Genomic DNA, 10,033 nt, shown 5'->3' with positions numbered 1-10,033 from the left:
AGGAGAATCTTCCACTCCTTGAGATGATCACGGCAAAGACAATTGAAGAAGCAAGCTTTGTCTTCATTCATCCTTACATGCACACCTTTGATTCACATAGTATCTAATTGCATCCTAACCCTTCATTGTTCATTTAAATAACACACCACCTTCAAGCCATGCATATGACCGAATCCTTGCACTCCAACCATTTAAACTCCATTCCCTTCATCACTTCTCATCATAATAAGCTCAGCCTCAAACTTCTTCTTGCTCCAAATACACATCAAAATCTCCAACATTCTTCACACTCCCTTTAACCTCAAGAGTCTCAACCAATCAAGTGATCATGGCCTCTTCCTCAAGAACTAAACGAAGAAAAGGAAAAGACCCCGTGGTGGAGGAGAGCACCCCTGAATATGACCGGTGGAGATTCAAATCTTGGCACCATCAATTACAAATTGAATGGATGAATGAGAAGAAGATATATCCAGAAGTTCCACTCTTGCTACCGGATGATGGATGCCAAGAAATGAAGGACAAGATTAGAAAAAGGAGGTGGGAAGAACTCATATCACCAATCACCCAGATCAATGCTAACATAATAAGAGAGTTCTACGCCAATGTCTCAAGGCTTGACATGAGTGAAGCTCCAACATACAAGAGCTATGTGCGGGGAGTGGAAGTAGACTTTAGCTCAGATGCCATCAAGAAGGTCTTGGGACTAAAATCAGTCCGCTTTAGCGAACCGGGATATCACCAAAGGGTAAATGGAGATCCGGGTTATGAGAGAATTTCTAGAGATATTTGTATGGAGAACTCAGAATGGGAAGGAGATGCCAAGAACAAATACAACTATCTTAAGAGAGGTAACCTTACCCGGAAGCAAAGGGATGGTATGAGATTTTGAAAAGATCAATATAGAAATTTCATTTTAATTGTAATTTGTTTTGAATTTCATTTTCATTTTGTAAAGCCTATATAAGGCATCATTTTCATATTTGTGGGAGGCTGGCTCCATAAGGGAGCACGAGGATTCAAGAGCTCTCTTTAAATTTTCTTTTCTTTGTTTTTGAGTCTCGGGTGGAGAATTGAAGGTGTTCTGTTTCATTCTCCCTCTGAGATTTCTCTCTGCTTTCTTTACTGCTTAATTGAATCGAAATTTCTGTTAATTGCTCTTCATCTACTTTCTCTGCAATTTACATTTCCTTTGCAATTGTTCTTGTTGGATCTAGGAAGGCATTGAGATCTAGACTTGGTTATCTAGTCTCTTGGGTCCTGAGATCTTAATTCCAATTTTGCATTCTCTGTTTATTGCTTTTCATGTTTATTTACATTTCTGTTTTGATTCCGAATCAATCAAATCCATCTTTTACTTCTCTGCTTGTTGCAATTTAACTTTTCCTTGTTTAATTTCTGCAAATCCAATTCCCAATTCCCTTTACATTTAATGCAATTTACATTTCTTGCAATTTAAGATTCTTGCAATTTGCATTTCTTGCTCTTTAAGCTTCAATGCAATTTACTTTCTGCACTTTATAATTCCTGCAAATTTACATTCTGTTGGCTTCAATTGTCACTCAAATCACTCAATGTTAGCTTGACTAAACTAATCACTCACTAAAGTTGCTTGATCCATCAATCCCTGTGGGATCGACCTCACTCCCGTGAGTTATTATTACTTGATGTGACCCGGTGCACTTGCCAGTTAGATTTGTGTGTTTTGGGAGAAATTTATTTTTCCACCAAAATACTCATCAAATGTGAAGTGAGATAGTTCTCTGTTAGACAGAAGTACAATAAAAGTAAGTGGTGGTATGTATGTGTGATTGTATGATAGCTCACTTTTAGTGAATAAGAGAACTAGGATGTCTCCCTCTAAGTAGAAAGTGGCCTACTGTCTATGAATCTCAATCAAATAAAAATCCTTGGTTAAAAAGAAAAACAAAAAAAAAGAGAAAAGAAAAAGCCAAAAATGGCAACAGAACAAAAGAAAAACAAAAAGAAACAAAGCTAGACACCAATAGCTTGAACCTTAGAATATATGCCTGTGGTGTCTTTGTACTAGGATCTGCTTGGATTATTAAGCTCTTTGGAGTGCATCAACACTTGGTGACTTAGGTTAACTAACCCGGGATCATCAGCTGAAAGTCCACTATCAAGAGCAACCTAACTACAAGGCATTTAGTAACCCAAAGAGGTGTTGGGCATCGATGCTTTAAGAAGGAATGTGAGCCAAGTGTCTATAGTGAATAATGTGTCAAGTATAAAGAAATCAATGAACTTGTTACACATGACACTCAAATAAAGCATATGAACAAAATAATAGCCAAGGATAAAGGAATAATGAGAGGTCATAGCAGTGTGTTGCTTGATGCTTGAAGAAGACTTTCTAGGCCTAAGAGTCAATAAGAAGTGAGTGTTTACATATCCACATAAAACCCTATGAACTACCAATAATACTCTGCTAGCATGAACATCATCTTCCATTTCATTCTTTCTTCTCAATAATTCATTTCTTGCTTGGGGACAAGCAAGCTTTAAGTTTGGTGTTGTGATGACAAGTCATCTTAGCCTAGTTTCACTAGCCCTTTTCTTTTGTTTTCAATTGATTTATACACTTTCTTGAGCCATAAGCAAGCCAATTGGGTGGATTTTCATGTTTCCTTTGATTTAATCAACCATAGATGAATTAACACAATTTCATGAGGATTTATGCTATAATTGCCACATATTATGAAAGAATGACAAACTCATGATTTTGAGCATAGCTTTGATGTGTTTGGTTGATTAATGATAGGTGAAGAAAGCTTGGAGAAAGGTTGAAACAAGAAGGAATGGCTAGGAGCAAAAGAGAACAAAAAGTTTGAGCAAAAGTTTGCCTCAAACTTTAGCTCAAACTTTCGGATAAGTGAAAACACATCAGGGAACAAAAAAATCTTGAGCAAAAGTTTGCCTCAAACTTTAGCTCAAACTTTTGGGAGAAAAGCTTGAGCCAACGTTTGCCTCAAACTTTTTGGCAAACGTTGGCATCACAAATCAACACCCTGGAGAGAAAAAGTTTGCGCCAACGTTTGCCTCAAACTTTTTGGCAAACGTTGGCGCCATCAGTAACACACCCTGGAGACAAAAAGTTTGCGCCAACGTTTGCCTCAAACTTTTTGGCAAACATTGGCGCCATGAGTGTGCATAAGGGGGCCAACGTTTGAGCAAAAGTTTGACCCCAAACTTTAGCTCAAACGTTGGTAGCAGCAAGAAAGGGGTTGCTGATGCAAAAAGTTTGAGTAAAAGTTTGCCTCAAACTTTTACTCAAACTTTTACTCAAGCTTTTATAATTCCCAACCCGGTTCACTTCGGTTCTTTTTCCAACTCCAAGAGCAATCAACCAAGGCCTCTATCAACCCAATTCCATCAAGAGCAAAGGCACAATCCAAAGCTTGAAGACCATTTGAAGAAAGTGTATAAATAGATTAGGATTTAAGTTTCTAGGGAGCTTTTCTTTTCGGTTTTGATTTGGTAGTTTGTAGAGAGCTCACTTTTACATTTTTGGCATTGTTGTTTGAATTCAAGAGAATTTGGAGGAGAATTGATCTCTCTTCTTCCTTGTTCTTGCTTGAATACTCTTTACTTTTCTTGCTTCGGATCTTGGGTGGAGAATTGAAGAAATTCTGTTTCAATCTCACCTTGGGATCTTGTTTACTTTTCCGCATCATTGAATTTCAGTTTCTGTTAATTGCTTCTTCTTCTACTTTCTTTGCAATTTACATTTCTTCATTTCCTTTGCAATTGCTTTTGTTGGATCTAGGAAGGCAGTGAGATCTAGACTTGGCTATCTAGTCTCTTGAGTCCTGAGATCTATAGCTTTCAATTTCAATTTCCTTGTTTCGTTGTCACACCAAGCTTATTCTCATTTTCATTTAAGATCTGGTTTAATTGAATCCATCTTTTACATTCCTGTTTGTTGAATTTTTCTTTTCCTTGTTTAATTTCTGCAAATCCAATTCCCAATTCCCTTTACAATTCAAGTCATTTACATTTCTTGCACTTTAAGATTCTGCAATTTACATTTCTTGCGTTCTAAGTTTCTGCTATTTAATTTCTTACTCTTTAAGATTCAGCACTTTAAATTTCAATTTTCTTTGATTTCATGCGAATTACCCATTCCCTTTATTTTCCATGCAATTTAAATTCTGCAAATCACAAATCTCTCAACCAAATCTTGATTCGCTTGACTAAATTAACCATTAAACTAAAATTGCTCAATCCTTCAATCCCTGTGGGATCGACCTCACTCCCGTGAGTTATTATTACTTGATGCGACCCGGTGCACTTGCCGGTGAGTTTTGTGTCGGATCATTTTCCGCACATCAAGTTTTTGGCACCGTTGCCGGGGATTGATTAGATTGACAATGATTAAGTGAGGTGGTGATCTAGATCTAGCATTTTTACGTCCTGTTTCTCTAATCTTTGACTAACACGCTAACTGTTTGAAATTTTGCTTAAACTAAACTTCGTTCTAGCAATAGACTGAAGAGTTACTGGTGGTGTTTCTTGTGTTTTGTTTGTATGTCAGGTACAGGGAGATCCATTCCTGTTTTATCTGAAACTGACCAGAGAACTCTTAGAAGGTTGAGAAGAGCTGAAAGAGGGAAAAATATTGTTGGAGAAGAGGAATCAGAAGAAGAATTCCAAGATATGGAGGAACATTCAACCAATCCACCTGGTGGAGCAGACAACAACAATAACAACCAACCCTAGAGGAGTGTTTTGGCCTCCTATACCTTTGCAAATGCTAGGCATTGTGGAAGCAGCATTCTCACCCCTAATGTCAATGCAAATAACTTTGAATTGAAGCCACAACTCATTACATTGGTCCAAAACAACTGCTCGTTTGGGGGAGGACCATTGGAGGATCCAAATCAGCATCTATCTACCTTCTTAAGGATTTGTGACACTGTCAAGTCCAATGGCTTGAATCCTGAAACTTACAAACTTCTGATGTTCTCGTTCTCATTAAGGGACAAGGCCGCACAATGGCTTGAAACTTTTCCTCAAGGAAGCATCACTAGCTGGGATGATTTGGTGACTAAATTTCTAGCCAAATTCTATCCACCTCAAAGAGTCATCAGGCTGAAAACTGAGGTGCAAACATTCACACAATTGGATGCTGAAAATCTGTATGAAGCATGTCAGAGATACAAGGCTCTGCTGAGAAAATGTCCACCAGAAATGTTCACTGAGTGGGACAAGCTACAGAACTTCTATGAAGGACTCACTCTAAAGGCTTAAGAATCACTTGACCACTCAGCTGGAGGATCATTGCAACTGATGAAAACAGCAGAAGAAGCTCAAAATCTTATTGACATGGTGGCCAACAATCAATATTTCTTTGCTCATCAAAGAAACCGCCAACCATCACAAAGGAGAAGAGTAATGGAGCTAGAAGGAGTGGACTCAATCTTGGCTCAAAACAAGATGATGCAGCAGCAAATTCAACAACAATTTGAGCAAATGGCCAAGAGGATTGATAGCCTCCAAGTTGCAGCAGTTAACATAAGCCAACCATCATCCACATGGGGGCAAAATGAAGAAACTTAAGAAGAACAACAACAAGAGCAAGTACAGTACATGCACAACCAAGGACCAAATGAAGTGTATGGTGATACATACAATCCATCCTGGAAGAACCACCCAAACCTCAGATGGGGAGATAATCACACCCAAAACCAACAACCATGGCAGAGAAACTCAAACCAAAACAACCCAAGAAGCAACCAAAACCACAACCAGCTGCAAACTAACCAAAACACTTACAGAAAACCTCAAAACAACTACAACAACCCCGTCCAGTACCAATCTAATAACCAACCCACCAACCAAAATGCCTACCATCCACCACCCACATCTCACAACCCACCACAAGCATCACCTGAATCTCAAAGACTCACTAACTTGGAGACCTTGATAGACAAAATGTTGAAACACCAGGAAATGACAACCAAGAACCATGAAGCCTCCTTGAAGAGCCTAGAGAGGCAAATTAGGAAAATCTCCAAACAGATTTCTGTTGAGAGACCTTCAAGCTCACTGCCGAGTGACACAATCCCAAATCCTAAGGAAGAATGCAAGGCAATACAATTAAGGAGTGGGAGAACATTGAAGAGCAGCAAAAGACCACTAGAAGAGGAACAGTCAACACACACAGAAGAAGCCAATGATGATGATGCAATGGCAAGCATGCAAGCTTCAAAGCAAACTCAAGAAAAGGAGGAACAATCAAAAATTCCAAAAAAAAGGGAATGAAGCAATTGAAGAGTCAACAACGAATCAAAAGCAACAAGCAGAGAAGACCTTTGTACCTCCACTGCCATATCCCCAGAGATTCAACAAGGAGGCAAAAGACCAACAATTTCATAAGTTCCTTGAGACTTTCAAGAAGTTGGAGATAAATATTCCCTTGGCTGAGGCACTGGAGCAGATGCCCCTATATGCCAAGTTCATAAGGAGCTAATCAATAAAAACAGAAGTTGGCAAGAAAAGGAAACCATCATGCTCACTAAAGAATGTAGCGCTGTGATCCAGATAGGTATCCCACCAAAGCTCAAAGATCCAGGGAGTTTTGTAGTCTCATGCACCATAGGCAAGATAACATTGGAAAACGCCCTGTGTGATCTAGGTGTCAGCATCAACTTGATGCCTCTATCATTAATGAGAAAGCTTGCCATAGACGAAATTAAACCCACCAGAATGTCACTAGTCATGGCCGATAGATCAATCAAGACACCCAATGGTATTGTGGAGAATTTACTAGTGAAGGTCGGAAAGTTTATCTTCCCCGCAGACTTTGTAATCTTAGACACAGAAGGGGAAGGAAGCAGCTCAATCATCTTGGAGAGACCATTTCTAGCCACAGTAAGAACCACTATTGATGTGGAGAAGGGAGAAATGACCTTCAGGGTGCATAATGAACAAATGGTAATCAATGTCTTCAAATCAATGCAACACCCCTCAGAGCAAGAAAACTACATGAATGTGGATATGATAGAAGGGCTGGTAGAAGAAATGTTTGAAGACGACTATTTGGAGCATCAGCAAGAACAAAGAGAGGAAGTGATAGAAATACTCATTGAAGACAAGAAAGAGGATAAACCAAAATAGGAGTTGAAACCTCTCCTTCCTCACCTCAAATACGTGTTTCTTGGGGAAGCAGAGGCATTACCAGTAATTATAAATTCCTCTTTGAGCATGGATGAGGAAGCAAGGTTGATTGAAGTATTAAAAACTCACAAAACAGCCTTGGGGTGGACAATTGAGGACATCAAAGGCATCAGCCCTACTATTTGCATGCATAAAATTTTATTGGAGGAAGAATCAAAACCTGTGGTTCAACCTCAAAGAAGACTCAACCCAACCATAAAAGAGGTGATTCAAAAAGAAGTGATGAAGCTATGGAATGCAGGGATAATTTTCCCAATCTCAGACAGCTCTTGGGTGAGTCCGGTTCAAGTTGTGCCAAAAAAGGGAGGAATGACAGTCATCACCAATGAAAAGAATGAGTTGATCCCCACTAGGACAGTGACTGGGTAGAGAATGTGCATAGACTACAGGAGATTGAATGATGCAACAAGAAAACATCATTTTCCTTTGCCATTCATCGATCAAATGTTGGAAAGACTAGCAAGCCATGCTTATTATTGCTTCCTAGATGGGTATTCTGGTTACAATCAAATAGTGGTGGACCCCAAGGATCAAGAAAAGACCTCCTTCACATGCCCATTTGGAGTTTTTGCCTATAGAAGGATGCCCTTCGGGCTGTGCAACGCCCCAGCCACGTTTCAAAGGTGTATGCTTTCTATTTTTTCTGATATGGTGGAAAAATTTTTAGAAGTCTTCATGGATGATTTTTCTGTTTTTGGCAATTCATTTAACACTTGCTTGCATAACTTAACTCTTGTTTTGAAAAGATGCCAAGAAACTAATTTGGTGTTGAATTGGGAAAAATGCCATTTCATGGTTCCGGAAGGAATAGTTCTTGGGCATAAAGTGTCATGTAGAGGTATAGAAGTTATTGAAAAACTCCCTATACCTGTTAATGTGAAAGCAGTAAGAAGTTTTCTTGGGCATGCTGGCTTCTACAGAAGGTTCATCAAGGACTTTTCAAAAATAGCAAAACCATTGAGCAATTTACTAATGAATGATGTTCCCTTCATTTTTGATGATAACTGTAGACATGCCTTTGAAACTCTCAAGAGAAAGCTCATTACAGCACCAATCATCACACCCCCTAATTGGAATTTACCTTTTGAACTTATGTGTGATGCAAGCAACCTTGCTATCAGTGCTGTACTGGGGCAAAAGAAGGACAAATTACATCATGTCATATATTATGCTAGCAAAGTGTTGAATGAAACACAGAAAAATTACACCACCACTGAAAAAGAACTTTTAGCAATTGTATATGCATTTGATAAGTTTAGACAATACTTGATCGGTTCAAAAGTTATAGTATACACTGACCATTCTGCTCTCAAGTATTTAATGTCTAAACAGGATTCAAAGCCAAGGCTTATTAGGTGGGTGTTGCTGCTACAAGAATTTGATATTAAAGTGAGGGATAGGAAGGGAAGTGAAAATCAAGTAGCAGATCATCTTTCAAGAGTGCCACAAGAAGCTAAGCAAGACAAACCACATCAAGTAAATGAGAACTTCCCTGATGAACATCTTTTCCAAATTCAACAAACACCTTGGTTTGCTGACATAGCAAACTACAAGGTATGAAGGAAGATACCTCAAGAATTTTCCAAGCAACAAATGAAGAAATTACTCAATGAAGCAAGGAAGTTCTTGTGGGATGAACCTTTTCTATTCAAGAGATGTTCTGATGGAATGATTAGGAGGTGTGTCCCTGAAAGTGAGATGAAGGACATACTATGGCATTGCCATGGCTCAGCATATGGTGGGCACTTTGGACCAGAGAGAACAGCTGCAAAGGTATTACAGAGTGGGTTTTATTGGCCAACCATCTTCAAGGATGCCAGAGAGTTTGTTCATCAATGGAATGAATGTCAAAGAACTGGAGGATTGAAAAAGAGAAATGAGATGCCTCAAAACTTCATCCTGGAAGTGGAGGTGTTTGACTTATGGGGCATTGATTTCATGGGACCTTTTCCTCCTTCCTACTCTTTCAGATATATCCTGGTGGCAGTAGAGTATGTATCAAAGTGGGTGGAAGCAATAGCCACAACCGCCTGTGATGCACAGATTGTCCTCCAATTCCTTAAAAAGAACATTTTCACAAGATATGGAGTGCCCAAGGGGCTGGTTAGTGATGGCGGTGGTCATTTTTGCAACAAACAGATGGAAAAACTCCTCCACAAATATGGAGTAATCCATAAAGTAGCCACACCGTACCACCCTCAGACTGATGGCCAGGCTGAACTCGCAAATAGGGAACTGAAGAAGATCCTAGAGAAAACAGTGGGAAGCACGAGAAAGGATTGGGCTAGGAAGTTAGAAGATGCCTTATGGGCATATAGGACCGCTTACAAAACCCCTATTGGCAAGTCACCCTTTCAGTTATTATATGGCAAATCCTGTCACCTCCCTGTAGAGCTGGAACACAGAGCTTTTTGGGCCACTAAACTCTTCAACCTTGATTCCCAAGCTGCAGGAGAGAAAAGGTTGTTACAACTAAATGAGTTAGATGAATTCAGGCTAGAAGCCTATAAGAGTGCTAAGATATACAAGGAAAAAGCTAAGAGGTGGCATGATAAGAAGATCACAAAGAAGGAGTTCAAACCAGGACAACAAGTGCTCCTGTATAACTCAAGGCTTAAGATCTTCCCTGGCAAACTTAAGTCTAAGTGAACTGGTCCGTACCTGGTGACAAAGGTTTTTCCTTATGGGAGTATTGAATTGCTAGATGAAGCAACAAAGAGTCAATTTACAGCAAACAGTCACAGAGCAAAGCTGTACTTGGGAGGACAATGGGATAAAGAAAAAGAGGTTCAGAACCTACAACTTTCTTGAAAAGAATTGAAGAATGTCAAGCTAA

The 10,033-nt window shown here is 39.3% G+C and overlaps 1 pseudogene; it reads left to right on the top strand.

Annotated features, from left to right (window-relative positions):
- LOC110268415 lies at window positions 329-9,804 on the top strand (annotated as a pseudogene).

The sequence above is a fragment of the Arachis ipaensis genome, chromosome B10, assembly GCF_000816755.2.
Source record: "Arachis ipaensis cultivar K30076 chromosome B10, Araip1.1, whole genome shotgun sequence".
Taxonomy (NCBI): Eukaryota; Viridiplantae; Streptophyta; class Magnoliopsida; order Fabales; family Fabaceae; genus Arachis; species Arachis ipaensis.
Note: the sequence above shows the minus strand (reverse complement) of the source record. Positions and strands in the feature narration are given on the sequence as shown.